At 43.1% G+C, this 19,668-nt stretch overlaps 1 long non-coding RNA gene across 2 annotated transcripts in view; it reads right to left on the bottom strand.

The window, feature by feature from the left end:
* Positions 1-4,101: 4,101 nt before the first annotated feature.
* LOC308595264 overlaps positions 4,102-19,668 on the bottom strand; it is a 32,952-nt gene continuing 17,385 nt past the window's right edge. The window contains exons 2-4 of one of the 2 annotated variants that reach the window (XR_014011964.1): positions 8,403-8,483; positions 6,918-7,654; positions 4,102-4,131 (exon numbers count right to left, since the gene is read on the bottom strand). This is a non-coding gene — a long non-coding RNA (uncharacterized lncRNA). Of the gene's footprint in view, positions 7,655-8,402; positions 8,484-19,668 lie in introns of both variants that reach the window. The other variant, XR_014011965.1, reaches the window with a different exon arrangement.

Here is a 19,668-nt window from a genome sequence, read left to right as displayed (position 1 = left end):
CACAACCTGCTCCCTGCCTGTGTGCACATATGTGAAAGGAGCAGTACTGCAACCTAAAGCTTTAGTTCAGGGGTGGGGAATCTTTGGCCCTCCAGATGTTACGGAACTACAACTCTCAGCAACCCTAGCCATTGACCATACTTGATGAGAGCTGTAGTTCAGTGATATACAGAGGGCCAAAGCTTCCTCACCCCTGCTTTAGTCATCAATCTGCTGATGAAATCCCACATGCACAACCTCTCAGACCTGAATTCCAGTGGTGGGTGTGGTCAAAGGATAAAGTGGGTGGAGCAACAGGTGTGATTCTTACTGTTGTACAATAGGCTACATTTGAGCTATGCAAACTTAGATGAACAAACGTCTCTCCCCATCCAAGCAAGGAAGATTTATTATCACAATTCAGGGCCAGTGAGGAGCATGACCTGGGAGTTTGTAGATGTGGGGAGAAAGTGATAGAAGATCACCTAGTAGTAGAAAAGTGGTCTATTGTAATGTCTATGAAAGACGTCTGTTGAAATTCTGTGAAACTTATTTAGTTGGGGAGGGGGGTGGGATGGGGAGAACAACAGAATTCTTTAGAAGCCTTGCTTCCAGTTTAACAGTATGAGCTGTTAAAGGAGGGTTTATGTGGTTTTTATTGGCTGAAATTCTGTTTTAACTTAATTTTGTTTGCACAGCCTTTTGTTGCCCATAGCATGTAACAATAAAACAAATGCAACAAGGTAATTTTACATTTATTAGAATTTCCTAAAGTTGGAAGCTTAAGTAAATAAATGCCTGTATACTTAGGCACATGGCAACACAGAATTATTGTCTGACAGTTATCATAGCAAATGACAGTAATATTTCAGTAGAGAATGGGGGGGGGTGTCACTGAATTTGTTTTCACCCAATAACTGTTAAAAAACAGAACCCCACAAAACAGAATTAAAAAACACATACCTCTTAATCAGTTGTGTGTGTGTTTATTACTAAACAACACTCAATCTGATTCAGTCTTTTTGTTAAATCTACACTTGTGAACATAATACTTATTGTCTGTTTAAGGAGAGGCATTTTTCCAGAGAAAACAGAGCCTTGTGGCAACTTAAAGACTGAGACTTTGTACACACTGATACATTTGGACAAAAATGTAGCTTTTCTAAATCTGGAATAGTTTGTGCTTGTCATCTACATGGTTTTAATCTGGATTTATTCTAGATCTTGCATCCACAAGGGAGGGTGTGGTTGCTTGATACACATTTGAAAACTCCCTTTGATTAGGTAATACAAGCCTTTTCTTTCCTGCACATGTCCCAGGTGAATGAAGAGGAAGGTGTGATTATTATCTTGGTATATGTCCGCACACAACATAATTGGGAAGTTGTGGATGCAGGTGGTTATTGTTGGTTTTAAGATTGATTCTGCATTACTCCCCGTGTGTCCATTTGAAAACAGATGTAGGCTGCCCCAGCAGTTGGGGCAGCCTACATCTGTTTTCAAATGGACACACGGGGAGTAATGCAGAATCAATCTTAAAACCAACAATAACCACTGTTAAAAACACTATAAGCAACAGTACTACTAAAAGCAAGTTTAAATGGCCAAACTAAAAAAAGATGTGCCTTGATAGTTTTTCTAAAAGCAGAGAGAGTGGGAACCAATCATAGCTTTGAAAATGCTGAAACTTGCTTTTAGTAGTACTGGCTCTACTGTGCTACTCTAATAAACAATGAACATGGTGGTGAGAGTGAAGGACTTGAACTAGGGAGACCTGAGTTCAAATCCCCTCCTTGCTCATAGGATGCACTTTACTCAGTCACATACTTGCCAATCTAATCTCCCTGAAAGGATAGTTGTGAGGAGTAATCCTCCTGTAATGCCATCATGGGACCCTTTGGAGAGGAAAGGGTGGATTGTAAATGTGAGAAATAACAGTGACCCAGAGTCTGCCGAGCTCTTATCTTTTCCATTTGCAGAGGAATCTGTAAGATAGTCAACACTTACCTAGCGAAATTCCACAAAGGTGATGCCTTACTTCAATGCTGGTAAAGGATGCGCAGACTAGTTCATAGGTCTTACTCACAGCTGATTTTATGCTCTTAGCCATTATAACAAAGGCTCTCAGCTGCTTGTTTATAGCCATGTAGCTGCTTTAATCTTTTGTGTTGAAGATTAGAAGATGCCTCCAGCTGTTCCACCTAGAACCAACTTCAAAACAACTCTATGTGAATTGTTGGTGCAATATAACAGTTCTGCTACTGTTTGTTGAGTAAACCTTTTCAGAGGCATCCACAATACATTTATTGACCGCTACACATACTCTAGCAGTGAGGCTTTGGGAGATGCTGAAAAGAATTGTGTTGAAGGACACCAAGAAGAATAGCAGGACAAAAGCTAGCTTTCCTTGCAAACTTGTGTACTTAACAGGCAGCATGCAATGCCTTGGGTTGGCCATGCACCCAGCTGAGCTTTTAGCTATGCTGTACTTTGCCAATGAGGAAGCAAGATTTATTTCAGGCTCAGGAGAGCTTTTAAAGAGAAATCACTAGTCATTTTGTTTTGTTTTTCCCAGTTATGCATGTAACAATCTCATTTGCTCCTGTAAACTTACATTTTGAAACAAAATAAAAAAATTCTTCCAGTAGCACCTTAGAGACCAACTTAGTTGAACACTTTGTTAACAGAGATTACTAGGTTATTAAATAAATTCAATCATAACTGGATTTGTAAGTGGTTGCAATGGAGAGTATGGCCAGATTTGCTCTTAATGGTAAATCATAAAGCATATAACATGACTTACCCTGCATGAGACGATCACATGGCCAGTGAGGACCGTGCTTAACCATGAAGAAGAAGAAGAGTTTGGATTTGATACCCCGCTTTATCACTACCAGAAGGAGTCTCAAAGCGGCTAACATTCTCCTTTCCCTTCCTCCCACACAACAAACACTCTGTGAGGTGAGTGGGGCTGAGAAACTTCAGAGAAGTGTGACTAGCCCAAGGTCACCCAGCAGCTGCATGTGGAGGAGCGGAGATGCGAACCCGGTTCCCCAGATTACGAGACTACCACTCTTAACCACTACACCACACTGGCACTCGGTTCGGATAACACAGCAAGAATTTGACATAGTTCAGTACAATGTGGGAGCACAAAGGACTGGGGAGGATCAAAGTGACTACAAGCTACCCTCCAGGAGTCCATCCTTTGCACAGTCCTGGGAAGCCATATTTTTACTTGCTGTGCTATGCAAACCAGGCCACTGTGGAAACAAGGTTTGTTATTGGGCTTACCAATCATGGTTTGTTTGAGAGAAACAAACCATGATCCCTGATTCAGAAGTAACACTTAAATTACATAATTATTATTGGCAGTTCAGAACACAGTAAAATACACCCATTACAAATCTGTGATTAAAACATCTCAAACTACATAGCTAAAAAGCAAATAACTTAGTGTAGCAGACAATGATATGAAAACAGCTGGGCTCCATGTTCCATTTATGTTGTAACTAAGCCAAGTATTGTGGTTTGTTGCTCCTGGTCAAGCTGGGAAGGAGCAAAGTGGATGCCACCTGCATATTCACAGAAAATAAATAACTATGGTTTACAATGATGTGCAAGCACAACTGTTGTCTTCCATGAATAAAACTCATTAAATACCATGTAATTCCACAGGAAAATGTATATTACATTTTATTTTATAAGCAACTGTTTAAAAATGCTCAATGTTACCTGGAATGTTAACATATAGCATTATTAATTTATTGCATAATCAAAAACGTATTTCATTGTTATTACAATAAAACTTTTAGAAAGCAATTTAAGAAACAGTATGTCTCTGTAGTACAGTTTAGTTACATTCTTTATTAACAGAATTCATGTTGCATGATCAACCCCAGGTACTACATAAATGATTCACTAATCACTTCCACTGGATATACTGATTTGCAGAGATTTAGGCTGCAGTCCTAACCCCACTTACCCAGGAGTACACCCCTTTCTGAGTAGACATAGTTAGGCTTGTGCAATTAGTGTAAAGTTCTATGCACACTTACCTGGGAGCAAGTCCTGTAGAATTCAACAAAGCTTTCTTTTCAGTAGACACGTACAGTATAGGAGTGTGTGTAACACTCTTATCTTCCATCAAAACTGCAATATAAAACAGAGTGTCAATAGAATTTTAAGAGTTACCAAGAATGCCTGGTTTTAAAGTGATCTTGGACAAGTGGGCCAAACTATTTAAAATCTTGCTTCAGAGATTTATTGTGCAATCCTACACACATTTACTCAGAAGTAAGCCCCATTATGTTCAGTAGAATTTATTCCCGGGTATAGGATTGCACCTTCCAACAATTCAGTGTGAAACACAGAGTGGGATAGTGAGGGAGTGGGAGGTGGGGAGATAAACCTAAGGAAAAAGTAAGTGCAGGAAAGTATTTAGGAACCTTGGTGAGAATCAAAAGAGCTGCATTTTCATGAGCGCTGTTCATAGATGTGCAGTTTGAAACATTAAGGCCAGAAGTCACTATTCCAACAACATCTCCCTACTAGGATATTTTCTCCCTTCTTCCAAAAGCTTTAAATCAAATCACAGGCTAGAAAAATAAAACAAAACTCTCAGATAGAAGCAGATGATTCTGTTCTTTTTAAAAGTTTCAATCCTCCATGGTCCAGATTCCTGGCAGCCAAACCCGGCCCTTCCTTCATTCGAACATCGTTTAGGATATATGTATGCTGAGGGACTCTCACCAACATGTAATGACTCGACAAGGGAGCCCTGCTCTCAAGTGGCAGATAATTAGGCTTCCCCCCTCCCCTCCACTCAGTGCCACTGTTCCGAGTCTCCATCTCTCAGCTGTACCCTTAAGAGCAGCTGATCTGCAGCCAAGCGCTGCACACTCCCCACAGCCAGCGACTTCCTCTGAAGCTGCAGCACATAATTATAACCAGCTGTTAAGGGTTGTCTGAGAGCAATCCAAACAGAATCTTCATGCCCAGAGACTGAAAGCCACCCCCCACCCGCCCCTCCTCCCCATTCCCGGCTTTGCTACAGTGGATAAGCTGCAGGAAGCCCTCTCAATATTTCAGTAAACAAGAGCAGTGACTCCCAGTGTTTGCTGTACCAACAGAGGTGTTAAGTGGACAAGGCGGTTCTGCCACCTCTCCGGAATCTGCCTTTGGTCTCCTGGCTTTGCCTGGCTTGCTTAAAACACAGGCAGCGCAAGCTCCTTCTGCGGCACTTGCTGCCAAGTCAGGGTGACTCTGCTGTAACCAACATAAGCACTCAGCCTCCTTGTTGTTGGCACTGTTTCTGCAAGCTTCCTGCTCAGTGGCATTATACTTTGGACTACCAGGCACTGGGGAATAAGCAGCAGGTGGAAGATATTATGACGATGCCCTTCCGGCTTGTTGGCTTGCCTGCCTGGCTCTTTATGGGCAGGCGCAGAAGACTGAGCGAGATGGACTAGGAGCCTGACTCGGCACGGAAATTCTTACAGCAGGCCTATGATAGAGTGGGTGCATTTCTCCATAGCAGAAGTGGAGAATTTTCAGAGCAAGGAGCAAAGCCCCTTCTCCCCCAAGCATGCCAGAATCATTATCTTGCACTGCAACACTTAACAAGATTAACTAGGGCAAGGAAATTGGAGAATTGATCCCTTGTGCTGGGGGTTCTGTTTTAGGGCCAGTGGGATCGTGTTTAACTCCTTCCTATTTGTGGTTTCCTTCCTCTGGCCCTAGTAATTGATCTACAGGATAGCAAATGCATGCACCCATAGATAATAGGAGCTAGTGTGACTATAGGGAACCCACGACCCTGGACTCCTAACTCCCATCAGCCCCAGCCTGCATGGCCAATGAACAGGGATGATGAGAGCGGTAGACAAACTACATCTGCAGGGCCACCAGTTCCACCATTACTTGGCGCAAGCTGCACATTGCAGGTTTTGCAAGCGTTATGAGCAGCCACAATTGGTGCTAATTTGACAGTAGGACCCATTAACCTCACCATGGACAAAATTGCCTAACTTCTTCCCAGCCTCTAGAGGTGAGCAGAAGCAAAAAAAAAATTAATAAATACCCCCCTCCCATGCCACACCTGTAACGGCCATGACAATTGTTGACAAAAAATGCCCTGAGGTCATGAACCGTTTCTTGGCTGCAATGGACTTTGGGCAACTAGACATTATATGAAGTGTTGTGTTATTTTCCTCTGTGTTGTTTTCAGAGAAAAGTAACACAGCACTCCTTATGATAGTCTCAGCAGAAAACAGAATCACTGAGAGAAGACAATATTATCTGCCATATTTTAATTTTTCCTGTGGGGGTAGAGAATTCAATCACTGGCTCTGTAAGACAGGAGATCCGAAGCAGTATTAATGGAAGGTTTTCTGATGTGATGCTTACTAATGTCTTATTTAAAAGGAGATTCAGAGTCCTGTAGATATAGACTGGGATTTTGCTTGATGGTGTAAATTTTATACACTGTAAGATAGGTACCATGTTGAAGATACTGGGAGTCGAGGGATTATAAATGGATGGGGATGATGGGGACTGAACTAGGTCTGACAAAGTAAGTCCCCCCGCCCTTTCCTTATTTTGGAAGCATACCTGGTAGCAATAGTGCACTCTGTAAGCGACTCATAAGCCACTGTATTTATTCTGATGCAATATTACATTCATTGTAAAAAGGAGTAAGACTGAATACGTGTTCTGTCTAATGTGAGATGGAATTCAGAGTTTCACATTTATTAATGGTTCTCTTCCACCCAGCTATGGCCTGTGACATTTTCTGCTCATACCAAAGTTTCCTAACTTGATTCTTCTTTTAATGTCTCCCATCCCATGTGAACTAGACTGGAAGAGTATTTGCAATGTGTTGCTATAAATGAATCATCTAAGAACAGATGTTAGGTTGTAATCCCATCCCCACTTACCTGGAAGTAAGGCTCTCTGAATACAGTAGGTCTGACTTCTGAGTAGCATGGTAAGGATTGTGCTGTGACAGTTGCTGCACATAATTCCTCAGCTGTGTGTTAGGAACAGGAGCCATTAACCCATTGAGCTCAGTATTGCCTACACTGACTGGCAGTATGGTTCCTGAGGGTTTCAGACTGAGGACATGCCCAGCGCTAACTTGAGAAGCTGGAGATTGAATCTGAGGCTTTCTTCACGCTAAGCAGATGCTCTCCTGCTGAGCTGCTGCCCCATTCCCAGGTACTGGGCACTTAGCTCACACGTTTCTGATCTCTGTTTAGTGTTTCTGGTTGCAGTACAATACAGTGGTACTTCTGGTTAAGTACTTAATTCGTTCCAGAGGTCCGTTCTTAACCTGAAACTGTTCTTAACCTGAAGCACCACTTTAGCTAATGGGGCCTCCTGCTGCCACCGCACTACCGGAGCACAACTTCTGTTCTCATCCTGAAACAAAGTTCTTAACCCGAGGTAATATTTCTGGGTTGGCAGAGTCTGTAACCTGAAGCGTATGTAACCTGAAGCGTATGCAACCTGAGGTACCACTGTATAGACAATTTAAAAACATTTTGCAAAGCACCTTTGTGTCACTGCACTTGAGTTTGCTGTTACTTTTGTCTGTCAGGCAGCTTGCACTGTGCTGTTGACCAGCTGAAGTTTGGCAGATGAAGCTGTGTTTCCGAGTTCTGTCATACACAACCTTTAAAAAAACCACACGGAATGGAAACATAGTTGGCAACTCTAAGTATGTTGGCACATAGGAAAAGAGGAAGTTGACTTACATTAAGCCAGTCCTACTGGCCCATTCAAAGGATGCGGGTGGCGCTGTGGGTTAAACCACAGAGCCTAGGGCTTGCCTATCAGAAGGTCGGCGGTTCGAATCCCCGCGACAGGGTGAGCTCCCATTGCACGGTCCCTGTTCCTGCCAACCTAGCAGTTCAAAAGCACGTCAAAGTGCAAGTAGATAAATAGGTACCACTCCGGCGGGAAGGTAAACAGCGTTTCCGTGTGCTGCTCTGGTTCGCCAGAAGCGGCTTAGTCATGCTGGCCACAACCCGGAAGCTGTACGCCGGCTCCCTCGGCCAATAAAGCGAGATGAGTGCCACAACCCCAGAGTCGGCCACAATTGGACCTAATGGTCAGGGGTCCCTTTACCTTTACTGGCCCATTCAGCTCTGTGTTCTCTACACTGACTGGCAGCAGCTCTCCTGACATCTCCTACCTGAAGATGCCAGGGGTTGAATTTCTGGCCTTCTGCATGCAAGGCAGAGTTCTCCACCACTGAGCTAGAGCCCTTCCCCACATTTCTCCATATCCTATTCTCACAAAGTTACTTTGCTGAATACTCAGTCTATTCTGAAAAGGCAGGGAATAGATAGATTTAGAGTGGAGACAGACAGCGCTTAATTTCAAAGATGTCAGGTTCAAGTAGGGCTGCATTACATTACCGGGATTTCAAAGGTGGAATTGACGTTCAGGAGGGATTTCCGAAAGGCGGCACTTTCTTCTGGATCTTAGGCAAGTAGTTTCTGGAAGAAGAAGAAGAAGAAAAAGCTCATCAATTTGGGTTATCTAAAAAAAGCTCAGCTAGGGGTGCCCCTCCAAAAGGCCATTCTCCTTCATTCTGTAAGTGATGGAGATGTCTGTAGTCACTGTCTGCTCCTGCATGAAGGCACTCTGTACACATTTAAAAACATTCTTAGGAAGACAGGAAGCTACATTATCAGGGTTGTCTAACACTGATTGGCAGTGGCTCTCCAGTGTACCAGACTGGGTTCTCTCCCAGCCCTGCTGGGGATTGATCTCAGGATCTTTGGCATGCAAAGCAAATGCTCTCTACCACTGAGCTATGGGCCATGAACCATGAACCTGGGCATTAAAAAGCAAATCCAAGTCTAGTCCTAGGCATGAATTATGTCCTCCATCTCAAAAGTGAAGGACTGAGGAGGTCCCCTGGAATTTCTGCCTTTCTTTGTTCTTACAAGCATGCACCCGTATTTGTTTCCACCCTTTTGGCACCATCCTGACTGCTGTAGGTTTTAGGATCCTGAAGCTGTGCCCTGAAAGAGGCAGAGGGGCCCCCATTCTCCACCTTGAGTTGGGGCTGTCAGCAGCAGGAAACACACTGTGCAGGAAAAAGTCTCAACCTGCTGCTGGTTCTTTGTGTTGAACGCTGGCTCAGCGCCATTCCTCTTCCTTCTTCCCATGCTGCTCTTTTCCCCAGTCCCTGTCAGGCGTCCAGCTGCTGACAAGCAAAGGGGGAGTCAAGGGAGCTGGGCTGCTCCGTTGTTTTGAATGCTTTAGGAGTGTCCCTACAGATTTGCTGCTACCTGCTGCAGCTGCTCCATCTACTGGCCAAACACAATTACTGCAAGGCTACAGGAGCTAGTCATGTTGGGTGAATTTTAAGAGGATCCTGGTCTCCAGGGGACAAAAGACCCCCGCTTTCCCCCTAGGCATCTGAAAGGTGTACAAAAGCTCACTTCGGAATTCTGAGTAAAAGCAAAACCTCTTACTTGCAAAGTATGTCAAACTCGCCTCAGTTTTCTTTTCCAGAATTCTGCTTCTTAAAATATTCCTGATTCCACACCCCACCCCAATGAATTAAATATAATTTCTACTCACACTGTGTTCATCTTTAAAACACAGAGATATATCTTTCATCATTACAGTGCCATCCCTTTCTGATGTGGAAAATAATATGGAATGCAATGTGATGACATACAAGTGGGGAGGCTGGTTTTACTCACTGGGCTTACATCTTGTCCACACCAGAGTTTACTGTGTTTTCGCCCTCAGTTACCCTCAGACAACACCATAGGAGCCAACTCCTAGGGGGCCAAGGGGTCTTTTGCTCCCCCAAGAAAATATTTGAGGGGACCGACCCCCCCAAAGTTGATTGGCATTGCCATTCAAATGGTGTGTGTACTGTGTCATGTGACTATTTGGGCGGGGCTTTCCTAGGCTCCCCCAATATTTTATTCAGGTTGGCACCCCTGGACAACACCAAGCTTGATGCTTATCTCCTGTAAAATTCAGGCCTGAATAATCTGATAAATTGTGGACAATCAGTCTCCAAATTGCTCCAGTTGTCTCAGTGTTGTGGGGTGGGTGAATAACTTGTCACTTTCTGCAACTCTCCATTCCATGCCCACTACTTCCTCAATGCTTTTCATTCGTTTTCTGGCTATGCTCAACGCTAATTGTGGTATGCTCCTGAGCAGAGGAACTATGCTTATATACTTTTTTTCCCTTTTGATTCTTCAGAGTTGCACAAAATCAGAAAACTGCACAAGCTAACCAGATTTAAATCTTATATACTAGATCAAACAGCCTCTAGAAGTTGGCTAGGGTCTTTCTGAAACCTCCTTAAGTAGTGGGAGGTTAAAGCTATAAGCATGAGTGTTAAAATAATCTGAGATCACAATTTTTATGAAATAATAAGTTTGCAAAGATAAAAGGAAGAGTATAAGACATGTAAATGTTGCAGAGAAATAAATGCAATGCCCCCAAATTACAGAAACCTAAATTATTCCCTTTGGAGAAAAAGCAAACCCAAACAGGATAAACGTGATCAAACCCTAGCCTAGACAATCCCTTAATTTGCCAAGGTTCCTGTTCAACTTAAAAGTACTTCCATGGCAGTTATGGCTGCAGGAAGTTTCCATATCTCCCAGCTGGTCTTTCCCAAACTGGGATCCTACATTGCTTTGCATTGTTAATTTCTTCTTGTTGCTAAGGGAAACTGAAATTACATAATTGTAATGCTCTAAATTTGTAAGGTCCTGGAGCTCTTGAACTAAAGCAGTTTCAGATAGTAAACTCAGAGTACAAGTGGAATTTGACTGATGAAGACGAGCAGAACCCGCTGGATCAAGCCACTGGCTCGTCTAGTCCAGCATCCTGTTCTCAGGATCTGGCCAACCAGATGCCTGTGAGAAACCGGATTCAAGCAGGATCGTTTTATATTGATTGTAATGTTATTATGTCACAACTCAGCAGCTACTTTGAAGGTGTGTTCAAAAAGAACATACCATTTTAATGAATAAATACATAAGGGAAATGTAACCAAAATCATGGGGCTGTACCCCATTAAGTCATAGAGTAGATCTACAGAAACTTATGGACAAGTTAGCAATGACCAACTTATGCCCATGGATCTCAATGAGTCTAATCAGAGAGTGACTTAATGTGATACACGCCAAAGAGCTTAGATCAAGGGTAGCCAATGTGTACGGCATAGCTCAGTTGGCACAGCGTGAGATTCTTAATCTCAGGGTTGTGGGTTCAATTCTCATATTGGGCAAAAAAATTCCTGCATTGCAAGGGGTTGGACTAGATGACCCTTGTGGTCCCTTCTGACTCTACAGTTGGGAACTGGAGCTCAACAATGCCTAGATGGCACCACACTGGCGATCCCTGGCTTAGAATTAGTATGTTTATGCCGTTGTAGTTCAGAAAATACAAGGATGTGAATTATATTGACTCCAAACAATTGAGTGAATTATTTACACTAACAAGAAATAAGTTTGTTTCTCATTGAAGTACCAAACTTGTGTCTGGACAGTAACATAGCAGGAGGCAGCTCACATTACTTCCTTCATACAAAAATACAACAGTTGTCTGCTGTTGCTTCCTTTTTTTTTACACCGCTTAGATATTTTAAATATATTAAGCAGTATAGAAATTAAATAATCAATCAATCAATCAATAAAAAGAAATTAGTATGTCATGGAAAGGCTGGCCTAGAACAGTGTTTCCCAACCACTGTTCCGCGGCACACTAGTGTGCCGCGAGATGTTGCCTGATGTGCCGCGAGATGATGCCTGGAGGGAGGCGGGCGAGTCGGGCGGCGAGAGGCGGGGCGGCGACGGCGAGGAGAGGCCGCCCAGCGCGGGGCTCTCGCCGTCTGCCTGCCTGGCTGCCTGCGAGCTCGGCGGGCAGCGCCTCCGTCCGCAGCGCCCGCCTCGTGGCTCTCATTACCTGCCCCTGCCAAAGCTCACCCAGCCAAGCCGCGCTCTCCTTCCTGCCTCGCTTTGCTGCCTCCTCCCCCCCCACCCCCAAAGCTTGGAGGTTCCCCGGCAAGGGGGAGGAAAAAAAATTGAAACTTACACTTTCGTGCGTCCCTCCCAGCGTGACGCTGCGCGCTGACGTCACGGGGCTGTAATGGTGGTGTGCCTCAAGATTTTTTCATCAAACAAGTGTGCCTTTGCCCAAAAAGGGTTGGGAAACACTGGCCTAGAATCTAGCTTTCTATATGGAGGGATATGTTTGTTTGTATGTTTGGAGTATTAAATGATACAAGCCGCTTCTTGCAATCTACAGTGGCACAGCCCAGACACAAGTTTACCATCCCAGTGAAAATGAAGCCATAGCAATTTCAAATTGAGGTGAATAATGAAGCACTATTGCTGTATTTCTGACCAAAGTGTGGTCTGAATCTTGACCTCTTGGTGATATTAAATTTATTTTTTCACACAGCCCACAAGAAGCATCCTATACTGGTTCTCTTTAATAACCAAAGATTAATTAAATCATAAAGCTGAATTTATTAAGCAGAAAATGATGAGATATGTTGGAATGGAAGAGATTTATGAGCATGCTTTGAAAAGTAGGTTACCTGACTCATCTTTTTGACCTTTCACATTGAACAAGAAGTTGTTGTGGTCAGTCCACCGCTACAAATCAAATTCAAAAATTGTCCAGTAGCACCTTAGAGACCAGCTAAGTTTGTTCTGGGTATAAGCTTTCGTGTGCATGCACACTTCTGCAGATACGCAATAGCTGGTCTCTAAGGTGCTACTGGACAATTTTTTAATTTTTTAAAATTTATTTTGACTGCATCAGACCAACATGGCTACCTACCTGAATCTACAAATAAAATTACCGTATTATTTACTACATGTTAAATCATTAATGGTGAGTTATCAGTTGTCAAAGATGATGAGGGTGGGAAGTCTTCATTCTGGCTTGAGAACTTGCATGCAGCTCCACCAAATTAGCAGGCATTAGGAAATTGAGGACTTACTTGCTCATCTACTCTGAAGTGCTCCCCAACTGCATTCTAATTACTCTCAATTTTTCTGCTACAAAAGCACATGCTATTGTCCACACTACTGTCATGTAAGCACAATAACTTGGTGGATCCCTTTAGTCAAACCCGGGGAGGGGCCTTAAGGGCAGGGAGAGTCTGGTGTGTGTGAAATGAATGCAGAAGGGTCTGAACTTTAAGAATTGTGACCTTTCATGGCTTTGTTTTGTTTGTTTACTTGCTGCATTTATATACCGCCTTTCTGCCAAGGCACCCAAGGCAGTCTGCAGTTTTAAAATACTAAAACAAACAAATGAGATACTGCTTAATATAGAAAAATTCCTTCCAGTAGCACCTTAAAGACCAACTAAGTTAGTTCTTGGTATGAGCTTTCGTGTGCATGCACACTTCTTCAGATACACTGAAACAGAAGTTGCCAGATCCTTCTATATAGTGAGAAGGTGGGGAGGGGTATTACTCAGAAGGGTGGTGGGAATAGGAGATTGGCAGATAGCTGAGATGAGCCTGTTGACGACCCTTAACGACTGCAATAGGTCTTCCAGGAAAAGGCAAGGGGTGAGAAGGTGAAAAATGGCTTAGTCATGTATAATGAGATAAGAATCCAATGTCTTTGTTCAAACCAGGTCTCTCCATGGTTTTGAGTTTGGTAATGAGTTGCAATTCAGCAGCTTCTCTTTCCAGTCTATTTTTGAAATTCCTTTGTAGTAAAACAGCTACTTTGAGATCTTGTATAGAATGTCCTGGGAGATTGAAGTGTTCTCCTACTGGTTTCTCTGTTTTGTGATTCTTGATGTCAGATTTATGTCCGTTTATTCTTTGGCGTAAGGTTTGGCCTGTTTGTCCAATATAGAGAGCTGAAGGACACTGTTGGCATTTGATGGCATACACAATGTTAGACGATGAGCAATTAAATAGTCCCGAGATGGTATGTGTGATGTTGTTGGGGCCAGTAATGGTGTTGTCCGGGTGTATGTGGCAGCAAAGTTGGCATCTGGGTTTATTGCAGGCTCTGGTGCCAGTGTCCGTGTTAAGTCTGGTTGTAGTATTATTGTGGGTTAGGAGTTGTTTAAGATTAGGTGGCTGTCTGTAGGCAATGAAAGGTCTTCAAGCTCTGGGAGGAAGACATTGGATTCTTATCTCATTATACATGACTAAGCCATTTTTCACCTTCTCACCCCTTGCCTTTTCCTGGAAGACCTATTGCAGTTGTTAAGAGTCGTCAACAGGCTCATCTCAGCTATATGCCAATCTCCTATTCCCACCACCCTTCTGAGTAATACCCCTCCCCACCTTCTCACTATATAGAAGGATCTGGCAACTTCTGTTTCAGTGTATCTGAAGAAGTGTGCATGCACACGAAAGCTCATACCAAGAACTAACTTAGTTGGTCTTTAAGGTGCTACTGGAAGGAATTTTTTTATTTTGACTATGGCAGACCAACATGGCTACCTACCTGTAACTGCTTAATATAGAGTGATGGAGCCCTCTGAGGCAGCTAACAGCACAAACTCTGTGGCCTGAACTTTCTCACTTCTGGTCATACAGTGCCCTACATAAGGTGGGGGCGGCACCTCAACCAGAACCAATCAGAACCACTGATGGTTCTGTCAGGAGCCAATGATGTCTGTGTTCCATGACCTGACCAATATTCGTATGTAGAGGTTGCCCAGGTTGGCCCCCACCAATGGCATAGGCCTGGGTGTGTGTGCAAAAACTACACCTCTTCGTTCTGGTTTGAAGTGGCTAGGAGACTGCCCGCCCATCCACATGCTCCCTGGGCCACTCCTCTGCTGCTTTGGGGGGGGGGACGACGCACTAATATATCTCATTGTCAAGAGAGCAAGTGATTGGGGGGCACTGATACAGCTCCTTGCCTAGTGCACAAGGTAGCCTAAGGTATGCCTCTGTCAATATGTTCAAAGTCGTTTAATTGCACTAAATATTAACCATACCCAATTACATTTTGATAAACATAAAAAGGATAGTTTAGTGCTTGCCAGTTGTTCTGGTGTCTCTGAGATGCTTCCTAGTCGACTACTGGGCAGAATCCTGTTTGCATCTTTTTGCTTTTATCAGCACAAGTTTTTTAAAAAGAATAAAAACTTACTTAATAATAAAAAATAAGCATGAAACCTGAGACTTCAGGGTGGATAGCTGGAATATCCCTGATATGCAGGCGGGGGTGGGGATGGGGTCAGGGATACAGCACTGCCTTTAGTGCAGAGAAAAAATGCTGGTGCTATTCACTACTTTCCCTGCCATCTTCCTTCTGCCTTGTCAGCTCAAGTCTGTATTGGATATGACAGTAGAGCCACCTTTGTATTCCCTGCCCTCTTAGCACTGTGGTCAAAAGGATGCTGCTGCAAAATCTGTTCCATATGGTCCCTGGAGAAGGCTTGAGTAGGTAAAATCTGAAGCTCACAACTATCATTAAGAGCATGGGCAATAGATTGATCTCTGGAATAAAGTTCTGAATTATATGATCATAAGGTTGACTTAATTGTGGTTCCACTATGCTGATGGTCTGATACAGAATTCAGACCTATACAAAAGGGCACTTCTCAACAACACCAAATTCAATGGAAAATATTTAAGGATATGCTTAATTCTCCCACTGAAATCATTTAGACCTAAAAATACTGTTACTTTGCCTGCATTGCAACCTATGTTAAGATGCTTTGGTGAGGGAGTTGAGGAGAATTGGCGGTGACAGTGATGGAACATCTGAAAATGCGCATTATAACCCCAGGCCCAAGGACCAAATGCCTCCAGGTCTCTTTATCTGACTCTTGAGACCCTCCATAGGCCATGCACCCTTCTGAGCCCTTCCTCGTCCAGTCTTTCTGCCTGGCTGGAATGTGTCCTTGATCATGCTTCTCACTTCCTTGGGAGGAGAATAGAGAACATTATAGGAGAATGTGTAAAAGTAACCCACTGCACAGAGGTAAAATTTATATTCATTGTTTCATCCACTTTGTCTCTGGCCCCACCCACCACTGGCATGTGGCCCCTGGAAGGTTATGCAAAACGAACAGCAGCCTTTCAGCTGAAAAAGGCTCCCCACATTCCCTTCCTAAATGATGAGGCTCTAGAAACATATCCGAACATTACTGGGATGATGCGGTGATTAATGTGATATCGCACAAGTGGATCTTGGTGGCCTCTAAGATGCTTACTCCTAAACTGAATTCCCCCCCCCCTTTCAGCCCCCAAGCTACATGCTGTAGAGCAGTCTTTGCCAAACACATGCCTGCCAGATGTTTTAGACTACAACTCCCATCAGCATGAGTGTGCCGACTAGGGCTGATGGGAGTTGTAATCCAAAACATTTGGAGACATCAGATTGGTAAAGACTGGCCTAGAGTTAAAAAAAACAACACCTTGATGATACCAGGTTGACGAAGGCTGACCTTCATATGCCACTGGGTATTTAGTTCAGATGCCCTACAGAGGCATGTAAATAGAATAGACTACCAGATTTTACAGTGGCCATCTTTGCTACTCATGGAACCTATGAAACTAGAACTCCTGTTTATCCAAACCTTTGACTGTGTCACTGCTTCAGCTGTTCCTGGATAATCTGAAGAAGGGGGAAATGTTCTGTACTTGGTGTTCCCATTGTTTCCAGGAACCCCATTCACTCATTTTGCGGTTTGTCTGATTTTAGCTCTTTTCTTTAATTAAGACATCTTTCTGTGGCTTTAGAGATATCACTGCATGCTTTGTTCCTAGTTAAAGGATTACATTATTAAATCATTCTGCTCTCTACTCTTCAAAATTACAAAAACAAATGAAGTTATATCATTTGAATTATAAAATGATAATTTCTTCAGTTCAATCCCAATCAGAAGTACAACAGTTTAGACTTATAATAATCATGTTCAAACATATTCAGATTATAATTACTTTTCTTCTGGTAATGATAGCTCATCTGATTGGATGATTGCCTATTTGACTTTGATAAGTCTCAGAGGTCAAAGCAGAGATAATTGCAGACATCTGTTTTCTATGGAAAAATAAAACCTTGGAAAATAATGTTTAAAGTGACATCTGCAAATAGGTTAGAGGGAAGAAAACATGTTGCACATTTTAAAAGAAGCACAAAACAGTAGGAGTTCTTAGAACTGTGTTGAACAACAGCTGGAGGAGAGCCACTTTGCTACAGTGACTTAAATACTAGTCAGGAACTGATAAGGCCTGGGTTCAAATGCCTTCTCATTCATGAAGTTCACTGGGTGACTTTGAACTAATAACTATTTCTAAATCTAGCCTGTGTCACAGGGCTGTTAATACTGGGGGCTGTTAATACATGCCTCAAAGCTCACTGGGGGAAGAGTGGGGTACAAATGTGACTTCTCCTATAGAAACTTTAGAGCTCAGATTTGGTTAAAGCAGTATATTTTCTGACAGTGCAGCATGTGAAGTTCAAGCCTGCTATCTACTCTTCAGAATGACAAAGTACAGTGCAGCTTGTAAGTAGAATCAAAATTGTTCTTAAAATAAGTATACTGAAGTATTATAGGCACATGTTCTGCTTAGTTATTTTACTGACGGCAACAATGGGCAAACTTGGTGCCCTCTAGATGTTGTTGGATTACACCTCCCATCATCCTTGACCATTGGCCACTCTGGCTGGGGCTGATGGGAGTCAGAGGCCAACACCATCTGGAGGGCCACATTCCCCCCCCCAAGCATTTTCAGTGTTTTTCAGCCTTTGGCTCGATTTGCCCCTTCCAAACTTCAGTTGTGAACTAAGGGACTGCCTGTAGGAAAGTTTGTTTGTTTTTTGCTTCCCAACTTCCTTTCTAAAAATCAAGCTTTGGGTGCACTCTGGGTGTCACCTTCATAGGACAATAGCCCCCCTCTCTTTGTCCAAAGTATTAAGCTGACCATATCTACTGAAGTGCTGTTAGGTGTTGTGTAAGTGGCTTTGCAAATACAGTGGTACCTCTGGTTATGTACAAACTTAATTCGTTCTGGAGGTCTGTTCTTAACCTGAAACTGTTCTTAACCTGAAACACTACTTTAGCTAATGGGGCCTCCCGCTGCTGCTGCGCCACCGCCACACAATTTCTGTTCTCATCCTGAGGTAAAGTTCTTAACCTGAGGTTAGCAGAGTCTGTAACCTGAAGTGTTTGTAACCTGAGGTGTTGGTAACCCGAGGTACCACTGTATGGCTTCAGGTATCTCTTTGAAATGTGGTGGTCCAGACACTTATCAGAGCTCTCCTCTTCCCTTTGCAACTGTCTTATAGTAGGCAGGAATGTTAAGCTCTGCCTATCATGGCTGGGTAATTCTCATCACCTCCATTGCCAGTCTTATTAATAAAACATTGAATGATGATTACCTTGGGATTTGCCAAAACTAAAAAGACATTGAGATAAAGTTTGATTTTTTTTTTAGAGTGACAGATGATAATGAAATTGTAACAGAGAGTTCCATTAACCTCACTGCTGCCGTGTCATATGATTTTGCCTCCCCCCCCCCGCAAAACACGTTATTTCTGAGTGATTTGGTAAACATAAACGTAGTGAATGAGACACAGCATAACAATGTTCTCTAAATGACAAATGCACTTATAAGAATGAAGGTGAAGAAAACTAATTAATAGAGCACCTTTTTTTTAGTCAAATCACACATTAATATTGATGTGATGAAGAACAAAACGAAGTACAGTAGTCAAATGGTTTAGGCTTTTTACCATATCCAAGGTCGTTTTTAGTTTCCATTATAGATCTGTTATACTTGTGCAATTCCTCCTCCTCCAAAAAAAAAAAGGAAAAAAAGTAGAGAATGGTCCCACAGTTCTGTCCATTGCGTATTTGGGACTCTGCATGGAATGTCTGTCTCACATGTGATGCTGTGTGTTGGATGGATGGGAGAAGATAAGGAACATAAAAAGATCCTTGCCAGATCAGACTAAAAGCCTATGAAGTCTAGCATCCTGTTTCCCACAGTGGCCAACTAGATGTCAATGGGAATCCCAGGGCTACCTAAGGCAATGGACAAGATGGTGCCCTTCCTCAATGTGTGTACAGAAGACATTTGGACATCCCTGGTGACAAGATAACAGAGCTCTGTCCTCCAACACCTTGCCGCCACTCACGTCATCTGCCACCCAAGACAGCTGCCTCACCATGTCTAATAGTAGGGTCAGCTCTGGGGAAGCCTGAAATAGCCCTCTTCCATTGTTGTTCCCCAGTGACTGACATTCAGGAGCTCTTCTTCTTTACCATATAAACTGGAGCACCAGCTCTGTGACTTCTGATCAGCCAGACCATACTCCTCAAGTCTATATTATCCTTTGATATATAGCTAGCTTGGTTCTCCTACCAGCAGAAGTGCTTAAAGTAAATGGGAAATGCTTCTTGAGGCATAATGACAGCATCTCCTCTGTCCCTTTGTTTTGACAGCAAGCAATATGTCTGAAGTCTGCAGGGAACTGTTCTTCAGGGAGTAGTCAGTGGAGGTATACCATTTCAAAATTGCTGCCAATAGGAATTAATATAGCTTGGGACATCCTCTGCCCATTCTTCGCCAAGGCTACCACTGCCAGTGACAGTCAGAACTGCTATTCTATTAGTTGGCTTTGCTTACAGGGACTGTAATGACAAAGGTGCCCCCTTCTGCTTTTCATTAGTAGTTATCAATCTTCATTGGAA

This window comes from Podarcis bocagei (genome assembly GCF_964188305.1).
Source record: "Podarcis bocagei genome assembly, chromosome: 9".
In the NCBI taxonomy this organism is placed as follows: Eukaryota; Metazoa; Chordata; class Lepidosauria; order Squamata; family Lacertidae; genus Podarcis; species Podarcis bocagei.
This window is presented reverse-complemented; position numbering and strand designations above follow the sequence as displayed.